The following is a 12,548-nucleotide window of genomic DNA, read 5'->3' as shown; positions in this document are numbered from 1 at the left end:
ATTCCACGAAGCCCGGGCGGGTGATCGAGTTTACTGCCCGGGAAATTGAAAGACGTCGATCGACTTCCTACCTGGCTCAAGAGCCCGCCGAAACTTCTGAAGGGGGCTCACCTGTGGCGGGTGGCAGCCGACGGGCCTCGGTGGGGGCAGAGGTGGACCCAAAATTGCAGCATAAGCCAGGTACTGGCTTGGCCCAGGGTCGCCCTGCTCCGGACGAAGAGGCCCCGGTGAAAGCCCGCCGGAAGGGGAGCCAGGTGGCCAGGTCTGAGCCTGGTCCTGTTACTCCGCCTATACAGGACAGGGCCAAGAAGACAAGTGGCGCCAAACCAGGGTTTGCTGCCCCGCCAGCAGTGGACCCGGTGGGTAAAACTGGCCATCGTCGATCGATGGGGAAGTTGGAGCAACAGTCCTCAGCAACGCTTGCTGGGGAACAAGCGATGAAAACTTCCCAAGGTAGCGGCAAAGGTTCCGGAAAAGAGGCCTCACAGGCCCCTGTGCAGCAGTTCCAGTCGTCAAAAGATGAAAGAAGACGCAGATCCATCAGCCGGGGGCCAGAGATTACATCGAGTGAGAGCAACACAGAGGATATGGATAGCAGTGTGACATTTAAAAGACAAAGAGAAGAAGAAGAGGAAGACATTCAAAGGAAAGCGGCGTGCCGTAGTTCGGACGAGAGCGAGCTCATGGTCGGGGCATCATCGATCTCAAGCTCCGACCCTCAGAACATCAAGGAGCTGATGACCCCGCAGGCGGGGGATGACGGTACGCAGCTTATTATTGACTTTGATTCTCCAAGCACGGACTCTCCATAAACTATGCCTATCCCTGTAAAAATTGCCTCACTCAATGTGAGGTCCTTAAAGAGCCCTGATCGCAGGGCTGCTTTATTTTCTTATCTAGAGACATGTGACTTTGACCTTTGCCTGCTACAAGAATGTGGAATCCCTAGTAAAATGGACTATAAAGACTTAAAAGAAGACTGGAAGCTGGGCCCATCCATATGGTCCGGTGCAAATGACTGTCGTTCTGTGGGTGTTGGGCTGCTCTGCCGAGGCCAGTCCTTTTTCTATTCATACAGTAACTGAGATTGTGCCTGGCAGAGCTCTTTTAATTCATCTATATTTTAATGGACTTTTAATTCGTGTTTTAAATGTGTATGCCCCTCCTGATAAACAGGAGCGGGCAGAACTATTTGAAATTTTACCACTGTTTTGTGTTGGGTCTTCCCCCCTGCTGGTGGGAGGTGATTTTAACTGCATACGTGATGGGGAACACCGGCAGGGTGGGGATATTAATCGTAAAGACCGCACTTCTTACCTGCTTAAAAATGTTATTGATGATTTTAATTTGAAAGATTGCTGGAAGGATCTCTTGCCGGAGGACCCGGGCGCCACATGGTCCAATGGAAGAGTGAGCTCCAGAATCGATTTTATTTTTTCCTCTAGAGCTTTTAAACCCCTGAAATGCACGCTCGAGCAGAATATCTTCTCTGATCATAAGCTCCTCTTGGTGGGCCTGGAGCTAGAGGGGGAGCAAAAAGCAAAAAGGGGCCTCTGGAGATTAAACACCACACTCCTAGAGGACCCTGAGATAAAAGAGGAGTTTGTGCGGACCTACCAATGCTGGCAATCACAAAGAAAACCCCACGAGCCTATGCTGCACTGGTGGGAGGGCACCAAATCTAAAATCAGATTTTCTTTTATCAAAGCAGGTAAGAAGAAGGCAAAAATGGAAAAACAGTGGTTTTATGTTCTTAACATGCGTTTAAATGTACTTTTTAAATTGAAAGAAGCTGGTATGGATGTAGAAAATGATATTTTAAACCTTAAAACTGAAATAAAACATGCCATAGAAAAGAAAGGGAAACAAATCATTTTTAACTCACATGTGCAGCACCTGGAGGAGGGCGAGAAATGTTCCCGTTTCTTTTTTAAAAAAGTGATGAATAGGAGGGATATCATCCAAAACCTTGAGGGTGAATCCACTCCAAAAGGCATGTTAGATGCAGTTTTTAACTTCTACCAGCTTCTTTTTAATAAGAAAGATCTTAATCCATCCTTTTTAGAACATGTTCTTAATTCCCTTGATTTTAAGCTAGATGTTTTAGACCAGGAGGTTTTATCCCGTGATCTTAACTTAGATGAACTTTTATTTGTTTTTAAAAGTTTTTCTAGTGGGAAGGCCCCTGGGGAAGATGGTTTACCCATCGAATTTTATTTAGCTTTTTGGGATATTTTAAAGGATGATATGGTTTTATTGTATAAAGAAACTTTTATTGTTAATGAACTTCCCCCTTCCTGGAGGAGGGGGATTGTATCATTACTTTTTAAAAAGGGTGAAAAGGATATGCTAAAAAATTGGCGCCCCATCACACTTTTAAATGTCGATTATAAAGTTTTAGCCAAGTTATTAGCTGTCCGTTTTAAACCTTTTATTCATAAATTAATTCACCCAAATCAGGTTTGTGGGGTACCTGGAAGGTCTATAGCTGAATCCCTAAATATTTTAAGAGATGTTTTATGGTATTTTAAGGATAGAAATCAAACTGTAGCAATTTTATCCTTAGACTTTGAAAAAGCCTTTGATAGGGTCTCCCATGAATACCTGTTTTTAGTTCTTAAAAAGATGGCAGTGCCTGAAACGATTTTAAGCCGAATCATGCTTTTATACCGATCCTGTTTTAGTCAAGTCTCTGTTAATGGCTTTTTAACCAGCGGTGTTCCTCTTTTATCAGGTGTCAAACAGGGCTGCCCCCTGTCCCCACTCCTTTTTATTTGCGCAATCGAACCACTGATGGCCCTCCTCAGAAAAGACCGGGTAGTAAGATGCGTACCGATACCTGGTGGAGGAGGGACCCATCTAAAGGTGTTGGGGTACATGGATGATGTCACCATACTGTGCCCGGACTCTCCATCCATGAGGGGGGCATTGAGGAACACCAGCTATTTCTGCGAGGTCTCTGGTTTTAAGCTAAACACAGATAAATGTGACTGTTTTTATATTGGCTCCTGGGATTCATCCATCACCCCAGGAGTCACAATGCAACAGGATCAAATTAAAGTTTTAGGTATTGTTTTTAACCAGGTCAATGATGGGAGCCCTAACTGGGATTCAGCTATAGCTAAGATGGAGAAGAAGATTTTAATGTGGAATCTTAGAAACCTTACCATGGAGGGGAAGATTTTAATAATAAAGATGGTTTTACTCCCTATTATGCTATACATTGCCATGGTATTTCCTCCATCTATTTTATACATAAAAAAAGTAACTAGAATTGTTTTTACTTTTTTATGGGGTTCAAAAATTGAGAAATTAAAGCGTGATTTTATGTACAAAAGTAAAGATAATGGCGGGAAAGATGTTCCTAACCTTTTTACTTTCTTTTACATAAAGTATTTCTGTTTCTGTTTTAAAATTATTAAATCCGATGGCATTTTTAGCTGCTTTTTAAGGTACGCTGCGGGCATGGTTTTTAAAAGATGGTTGCGCATCCCTCTGAACGCTCCGGTGCTTCTGTGTCCCCCAAAACATTATGTGGTGTTGGAAAAGACAGTCAGGCTCCTAGGTCTCCAAGATTTGGAGCCTGACATACTGGGGGACCAGAGAAAGGTATCAAAGGTCCTCAGGTGGAGTGAGGTTACCCTGGCAGTGTCCAATTTCACACAGGCAAGATCCAAAAAGGTATGGCGGAACGTGTACGGGAAGTTTCTGGCGAATGTACACAGGGATCTTGCCTGGGCAATCGTCCACCAGTGCCTCCCTACTCGTGAGTTCCAGCACAGGCGAGGACTGGTGGCGAGAGCCAAGTGCCCGAGAGATGGCTGCGGAGTGGACGAAACGGTGCTGCACATATTTTGGAACTGCCCTTTTGCACGGGAGCTTTGGAGGAAGGTAGGCCCACTTTTGAAGTGGGCCTGCGGCCTAAAAGATTTTAATCACGAATGTGTCTTTTACGGTCTTTTTAACTGCCCCAATTTTAAACAGCAGATGATCTGCTGGATGATTATTAATTGTTTTAAAAATGCCATCTGGAAAGTTAGGAACATCTTACTTTTTAAACATGATTTTATTGATGTTAAAAACTGTATAAAGCTGGCCCTGAGTGAGATGTACATCTATTACCTAAGAGACAAGAAACAGTTGGGGGCCAGCGAGGCAGCATCCATGTGGTGTCTGCCTCTATGGAACGAAATAACAATATAATCAGTTTTTATGACATTTGTATAATGTTTTATCCTGCCATTTTTATTTTTTCTCCTTTTATTACTGGTTTTATTATTTGTATTTTAAAACTTTTGTGAACCTTTTATTATTTAGCATTTTAAATTTTGTATGGTTTCTTATTTATTGAATAAAATTTAGTTGAAACCTTATCTGTTCTTATCAGTTTAATATCTGATACGTCCCCTATCTGGGGACCATATATTAAATGGATTTTTGAGAACGGGGGCCGATTTCGAAGCTTGCTTCCGTCGCCCTATGCATTGACCCGATATGGCAGTATCTTCGGGTACAGTGCACCACCCCCTTACAGGGTTAAAAAGAAAGATTCCTACTTTCATTGCTACCTGCTTGCTGGCTAGCCAGCTAGCCAGCCCTGTGGGCCTTGCTGCTGCTGCAGCCAAAAAACAAAAGGTGGTGCTGCTGCTGCTTCTGCTGCTTCTGCTTCTGCTTGTGTCTGGCCGCTGTTGGAGCGTCCAGGCACAGGACTTCTGCTGCTGCTGACTAAATGGCCTCCTTAATTGGATCATTTGAGTAGCCAGCACACCTGTGCAGGTAGGGCATGACATGATAGGCAGCTGCCTTGATAGCGGGTGGGTGCTGAATGTTCCTAATTGACAAAATAAGATTAATGCTTATGAAGAAATATAAAATCTCATCCCTTCCCCAATATCGCGCCACACCCCTACCCCTTAATTCCCTGGTTGAACTTGATGGACATATGTCTTTTTTCGACCGTACTAACTATGTAACTATGTAACATAACATGGGGGGGGGGGTCTCCTGGCTGTTCACACAGGTGTGTCATTGCTGTACATTGACCATGCATTGCTTCTGTGGTATTGCAAAGGCAAAGACAAATGCTTCCAGCCATCCATTGCGCTAATGGATTGGTCATCAGCTGGCTGTCTATGTCCCGCATCAATATAGACCAAAGTACAGAGGGTTAGGCTATGCTATTGTGCACCTACCTGATGCATCAGAAGGTGCGAGGCCCTTGCTAAATTCTGTGCACAGACTTTGAGATCTATACTTTAGACTGTATCTAAACCTGCTCCAACATGGACTGACATTCTGGCCTACTTTCAGCCGATGCGACTTGTCTGTCGCTGAACAGTCGCTTTTTATGTATTCAGCACCTATGTATAATGTTGTAAAAATGCTCTAGAAGCTAAAGTCGCAGAAATGTCACACATATTTGGCCTGCAACTTTCTGTGCGACAAATTCAGACAGGAAAAATCAGTATAAATCCTTAGAAAATTATCCCCCAGTGTCTCCATCTGCTGGCGGTATTGAATAAGCATTGCTGCACTGATGGGGTATGCATTAGACGAAAAAAAAGAAGAAAAAGAAGAATAATACGTGAATAAAAAGAATAAAAAAACGTGAAAAAAAAGTAAGAGGAAGAGAAGGGAAAAAAAGGTGGAAATGGGTTTAAAAGTGATTTCGGCGGAGAAATATATATATATATATATATATATATATATATACGCGCACACACACACATATATATAAACGTATTCTCCGTTGAGATATTGCAGCCGCTGCTGTGTCCAGGCCCAGGAGCCTTAGCACTGTGCTGTGATGTCACTCAATACCACTGACATCACTAGGTGTAAACAACATCTCTCCTTTGCTGTGTATGTGACTATGGAGCTGTTTGGTGATGTCGTCTATTATGGCCTTCATAGAAGCAACAGGAGATTGTTGCATCCATCTAGAACCCTCAGAACTACAGTGCTATGATGTCACTCACTTCCACAGGCCTTGCAGAGTGTAAACAACAACAACCCAGCTTTGTTGTGTATGTAACCATAGGGATTTGTGATGTCACCTAGAACCTTCACAGCAGCGACAGCTTTATGAGGAGCATCAGCACTGCTCTGCCTGAGCAGAACCATCACCGCCATAGGTTGTCAAATAACCCGGGTTTAACCCACACAGGTAAGTCCAATGGGGTGCAGGCATGTCCTCTATGCTTACAGCTTCCCGTGGGTGTTGGTTTGATACCGTTTGGGGACAGCCAAGGAGGCATCTGCAGGCAACAAAGGTAGGTGTGTGCTTGTGTGTGTGTTTCCTATGCAGATCCTAAGCCCAGTGTCACATGCAAGTAGGAGGAGTAAGAAGGGTTCCTGGCAAATCCGGGTTATGGATTGCATTTAAAAAGGCCCCGTGGGAGTGCAATGGGCCCCTGTCTTGCTGCTTAGCAATAATGGTATGGGTTTAGGTTCTGCTGTGTGTACTGGTGGTTGACTGCCCCCCAGCCCAGAGTGTGCATGGAAAATTGTCTGGCAGCCTCCCTGACAGCAAGCAGTGATAGTGCCCATGAAGGGCACCTTGTTGGGCCCGCCCCTTTCACGGTTATCGCTTCTCGGCCTTTTGGCTAAGATCAAGTGTAGTATCTGTTCTTATCAGTTTAATATCTGATACGTCCCCTATCTGGGGACCATATATTAAATGGATTTTTGAGAACGGGGGCCGATTTCGAAGCTTGCTTCCGTCGCCCTATGCATTGACCCGATATGGCAGTATCTTCGGGTACAGTGCACCACCCCCTTACAGGGTTAAAAAGAAAGATTCCTACTTTCATTGCTACCTGCTTGCTGGCTAGCCAGCTAGCCAGCCCTGTGGGCCTTGCTGCTGCTGCAGCCAAAAAACAAAAGGTGGTGCTGCTGCTGCTTCTGCTGCTTCTGCTTCTGCTTGTGTCTGGCCGCTGTTGGAGCGTCCAGGCACAGGACTTCTGCTGCTGCTGACTAAATGGCCTCCTTAATTGGATCATTTGAGTAGCCAGCACACCTGTGCAGGTAGGGCATGACATGATAGGCAGCTGCCTTGATAGCGGGTGGGTGCTGAATGTTCCTAATTGACAAAATAAGATTAATGCTTATGAAGAAATATAAAATCTCATCCCTTCCCCAATATCGCGCCACACCCCTACCCCTTAATTCCCTGGTTGAACTTGATGGACATATGTCTTTTTTCGACCGTACTAACTATGTAACTATGTAACATAACATGGGGGGGGGGGGGGGTCTCCTGGCTGTTCACACAGGTGTGTCATTGCTGTACATTGACCATGCATTGCTTCTGTGGTATTGCAAAGGCAAAGACAAATGCTTCCAGCCATCCATTGCACTAATGGATTGGTCATCAGCTGGCTGTCTATGTCCCGCATCAATATAGACCAAAGTACAGAGGGTTAGGCTATGCTATTGTGCACCTACCTGATGCATCAGAAGGTGCGAGGCCCTTGCTAAATTCTGTGCACAGACTTTGAGATCTATACTTTAGACTGTATCTAAACCTGCTCCAACATGGACTGACATTCTGGCCTACTTTCAGCCGATGCGACTTGTCTGTCGCTGAACAGTCGCTTTTTATGTATTCAGCACCTATGTATAATGTTGTAAAAATGCTCTAGAAGCTAAAGTCGCAGAAATGTCACACATATTTGGCCTGCAACTTTCTGTGCGACAAATTCAGACAGGAAAAATCAGTATAAATCCTTAGAAAATTATCCCCCAGTGTCTCCATCTGCTGGCGGTATTGAATAAGCATTGCTGCACTGATGGGGTATCCATTAGACGAAAAAAAAGAAGAAAAAGAAGAATAATACGCCCAGAAAAGAGGCGAAAAGGAGAAAAACGTAAAAAAACGTGAAAAAAAAGTAAGAGGAAGAGAAGGGAAAAAAAGGTGGAAATGGGTTTAAAAGTGATTTCGGCGGAGAAATATATATATATATATATATATATATATATATATATATATATATATATATATACGCGCACACACACACATATATATAAACGTATTCTCCGTTGAGATATTGCAGCCACTGCTGTGTCCAGGCCCAGGAGCCTTAGCACTGTGCTGTGATGTCACTCAATACCACTGACATCACTAGGTGTAAACAACATCTCTCCTTTGCTGTGTATGTGACTATGGAGCTGTTTGGTGATGTCGTCTATTATGGCCTTCATAGAAGCAACAGGAGATTGTTGCATCCATCTAGAACCCTCAGAACTACAGTGCTATGATGTCACTCACTTCCACAGGCCTTGCAGAGTGTAAACAACAACAACCCAGCTTTGTTGTGTATGTAACCATAGGGATTTGTGATGTCACCTAGAACCTTCACAGCAGCGACAGCTTTATGAGGAGCATCAGCACTGCTCTGCCTGAGCAGAACCATCACCGCCATAGGTTGTCAAATAACCCGGGTTTAACCCACACAGGTAAGTCCAATGGGGTGCAGGCATGTCCTCTATGCTTACAGCTTCCCGTGGGTGTTGGTTTGATACCGTTTGGGGACAGCCAAGGAGGCATCTGCAGGCAACAAAGGTAGGTGTGTGCTTGTGTGTGTGTTTCCTATGCAGATCCTAAGCCCAGTGTCACATGCAAGTAGGAGGAGTAAGAAGGGTTCCTGGCAAATCCGGGTTATGGATTGCATTTAAAAAGGCCCCGTGGGAGTGCAATGGGCCCCTGTCTTGCTGCTTAGCAATAATGGTATGGGTTTAGGTTCTGCTGTGTGTACTGGTGGTTGACTGCCCCCCAGCCCAGAGTGTGCATGGAAAATTGTCTGGCAGCCTCCCTGACAGCAAGCAGTGATAGTGCCCATGAAGGGCACCTTGTTGGGCCCGCCCCTTTCACGGTTATCGCTTCTCGGCCTTTTGGCTAAGATCAAGTGTAGTATCTGTTCTTATCAGTTTAATATCTGATACGTCCCCTATCTGGGGACCATATATTAAATGGATTTTTGAGAACGGGGGCCGATTTCGAAGCTTGCTTCCGTCGCCCTATGCATTGACCCGATATGGCAGTATCTTCGGGTACAGTGCACCACCCCCTTACAGGGTTAAAAAGAAAGATTCCTACTTTCATTGCTACCTGCTTGCTGGCTAGCCAGCTAGCCAGCCCTGTGGGCCTTGCTGCTGCTGCAGCCAAAAAACAAAAGGTGGTGCTGCTGCTGCTTCTGCTGCTTCTGCTTCTGCTTGTGTCTGGCCGCTGTTGGAGCGTCCAGGCACAGGACTTCTGCTGCTGCTGACTAAATGGCCTCCTTAATTGGATCATTTGAGTAGCCAGCACACCTGTGCAGGTAGGGCATGACATGATAGGCAGCTGCCTTGATAGCGGGTGGGTGCTGAATGTTCCTAATTGACAAAATAAGATTAATGCTTATGAAGAAATATAAAATCTCATCCCTTCCCCAATATCGCGCCACACCCCTACCCCTTAATTCCCTGGTTGAACTTGATGGACATATGTCTTTTTTCGACCGTACTAACTATGTAACTATGTAACATAACATGGGGGGGGGGGGGGTCTCCTGGCTGTTCACACAGGTGTGTCATTGCTGTACATTGACCATGCATTGCTTCTGTGGTATTGCAAAGGCAAAGACAAATGCTTCCAGCCATCCATTGCACTAATGGATTGGTCATCAGCTGGCTGTCTATGTCCCGCATCAATATAGACCAAAGTACAGAGGGTTAGGCTATGCTATTGTGCACCTACCTGATGCATCAGAAGGTGCGAGGCCCTTGCTAAATTCTGTGCACAGACTTTGAGATCTATACTTTAGACTGTATCTAAACCTGCTCCAACATGGACTGACATTCTGGCCTACTTTCAGCCGATGCGACTTGTCTGTCGCTGAACAGTCGCTTTTTATGTATTCAGCACCTATGTATAATGTTGTAAAAATGCTCTAGAAGCTAAAGTCGCAGAAATGTCACACATATTTGGCCTGCAACTTTCTGTGCGACAAATTCAGACAGGAAAAATCAGTATAAATCCTTAGAAAATTATCCCCCAGTGTCTCCATCTGCTGGCGGTATTGAATAAGCATTGCTGCACTGATGGGGTATGCATTAGACGAAAAAAAAGAAGAAAAAGAAGAATAATACGCCCAGAAAAGAGGCGAAAAGGAGAAAAACGTAAAAAAACGTGAAAAAAAAGTAAGAGGAAGAGAAGGGAAAAAAAGGTGGAAATGGGTTTAAAAGTGATTTCGGCGGAGAAATATATATATATATATATATATATATATATATATACGCGCACACACACACATATATATAAACGTATTCTCCGTTGAGATATTGCAGCCGCTGCTGTGTCCAGGCCCAGGAGCCTTAGCACTGTGCTGTGATGTCACTCAATACCACTGACATCACTAGGTGTAAACAACATCTCTCCTTTGCTGTGTATGTGACTATGGAGCTGTTTGGTGATGTCGTCTATTATGGCCTTCATAGAAGCAACAGGAGATTGTTGCATCCATCTAGAACCCTCAGAACTACAGTGCTATGATGTCACTCACTTCCACAGGCCTTGCAGAGTGTAAACAACAACAACCCAGCTTTGTTGTGTATGTAACCATAGGGATTTGTGATGTCACCTAGAACCTTCACAGCAGCGACAGCTTTATGAGGAGCATCAGCACTGCTCTGCCTGAGCAGAACCATCACCGCCATAGGTTGTCAAATAACCCGGGTTTAACCCACACAGGTAAGTCCAATGGGGTGCAGGCATGTCCTCTATGCTTACAGCTTCCCGTGGGTGTTGGTTTGATACCGTTTGGGGACAGCCAAGGAGGCATCTGCAGGCAACAAAGGTAGGTGTGTGCTTGTGTGTGTGTTTCCTATGCAGATCCTAAGCCCAGTGTCACATGCAAGTAGGAGGAGTAAGAAGGGTTCCTGGCAAATCCGGGTTATGGATTGCATTTAAAAAGGCCCCGTGGGAGTGCAATGGGCCCCTGTCTTGCTGCTTAGCAATAATGGTATGGGTTTAGGTTCTGCTGTGTGTACTGGTGGTTGACTGCCCCCCAGCCCAGAGTGTGCATGGAAAATTGTCTGGCAGCCTCCCTGACAGCAAGCAGTGATAGTGCCCATGAAGGGCACCTTGTTGGGCCCGCCCCTTTCACGGTTATCGCTTCTCGGCCTTTTGGCTAAGATCAAGTGTAGTATCTGTTCTTATCAGTTTAATATCTGATACGTCCCCTATCTGGGGACCATATATTAAATGGATTTTTGAGAACGGGGGCCGATTTCGAAGCTTGCTTCCGTCGCCCTATGCATTGACCCGATATGGCAGTATCTTCGGGTACAGTGCACCACCCCCTTACAGGGTTAAAAAGAAAGATTCCTACTTTCATTGCTACCTGCTTGCTGGCTAGCCAGCTAGCCAGCCCTGTGGGCCTTGCTGCTGCTGCAGCCAAAAAACAAAAGGTGGTGCTGCTGCTGCTTCTGCTGCTTCTGCTTCTGCTTGTGTCTGGCCGCTGTTGGAGCGTCCAGGCACAGGACTTCTGCTGCTGCTGACTAAATGGCCTCCTTAATTGGATCATTTGAGTAGCCAGCACACCTGTGCAGGTAGGGCATGACATGATAGGCAGCTGCCTTGATAGCGGGTGGGTGCTGAATGTTCCTAATTGACAAAATAAGATTAATGCTTATGAAGAAATATAAAATCTCATCCCTTCCCCAATATCGCGCCACACCCCTACCCCTTAATTCCCTGGTTGAACTTGATGGACATATGTCTTTTTTCGACCGTACTAACTATGTAACTATGTAACATAACATGGGGGGGGGGGGGTCTCCTGGCTGTTCACACAGGTGTGTCATTGCTGTACATTGACCATGCATTGCTTCTGTGGTATTGCAAAGGCAAAGACAAATGCTTCCAGCCATCCATTGCACTAATGGATTGGTCATCAGCTGGCTGTCTATGTCCCGCATCAATATAGACCAAAGTACAGAGGGTTAGGCTATGCTATTGTGCACCTACCTGATGCATCAGAAGGTGCGAGGCCCTTGCTAAATTCTGTGCACAGACTTTGAGATCTATACTTTAGACTGTATCTAAACCTGCTCCAACATGGACTGACATTCTGGCCTACTTTCAGCCGATGCGACTTGTCTGTCGCTGAACAGTCGCTTTTTATGTATTCAGCACCTATGTATAATGTTGTAAAAATGCTCTAGAAGCTAAAGTCGCAGAAATGTCACACATATTTGGCCTGCAACTTTCTGTGCGACAAATTCAGACAGGAAAAATCAGTATAAATCCTTAGAAAATTATCCCCCAGTGTCTCCATCTGCTGGCGGTATTGAATAAGCATTGCTGCACTGATGGGGTATGCATTAGACGAAAAAAAAGAAGAAAAAGAAGAATAATACGCCCAGAAAAGAGGCGAAAAGGAGAAAAACGTAAAAAAACGTGAAAAAAAAGTAAGAGGAAGAGAAGGGAAAAAAAGGTGGAAATGGGTTTAAAAGTGATTTCGGCGGAGAAATATATATATATATATATATATATATATATATATATA

The 12,548-nt window shown here is 44.8% G+C and overlaps 4 non-coding genes across 4 annotated transcripts; all 4 read left to right on the top strand.

Annotated features, from left to right (window-relative positions):
* The first annotated feature begins 4,332 nt into the window (after positions 1–4,332).
* On the top strand, positions 4,333–4,526 carry LOC130328824 (U2 spliceosomal RNA). Its single transcript, XR_008872687.1, has one exon. It is a non-coding gene; the product is annotated as a U2 spliceosomal RNA (small nuclear RNA).
* Positions 4,527–6,585: 2,059 nt separating this feature from the next.
* Positions 6,586–6,776, top strand: LOC130328753 (U2 spliceosomal RNA). Its single transcript, XR_008872623.1, has one exon. It is a non-coding gene; the product is annotated as a U2 spliceosomal RNA (small nuclear RNA).
* Positions 6,777–8,876: 2,100 nt separating this feature from the next.
* LOC130328752 (U2 spliceosomal RNA) lies at positions 8,877–9,067 on the top strand. The gene has a single exon (XR_008872622.1). It is a non-coding gene; the product is annotated as a U2 spliceosomal RNA (small nuclear RNA).
* Positions 9,068–11,148: 2,081 nt separating this feature from the next.
* On the top strand, positions 11,149–11,339 carry LOC130328751 (U2 spliceosomal RNA). The gene has a single exon (XR_008872621.1). It is a non-coding gene; the product is annotated as a U2 spliceosomal RNA (small nuclear RNA).
* Positions 11,340–12,548: the final 1,209 nt, after the last annotated feature.

The sequence above is a fragment of the Hyla sarda genome, unplaced genomic scaffold (assembly GCF_029499605.1).
Source record: "Hyla sarda isolate aHylSar1 unplaced genomic scaffold, aHylSar1.hap1 scaffold_314, whole genome shotgun sequence".
NCBI classification, from domain to species: Eukaryota; Metazoa; Chordata; class Amphibia; order Anura; family Hylidae; genus Hyla; species Hyla sarda.
The sequence above is the reverse complement of the archived record's forward strand: the minus strand, read 5'-3'. Positions and strand labels throughout refer to the sequence as shown.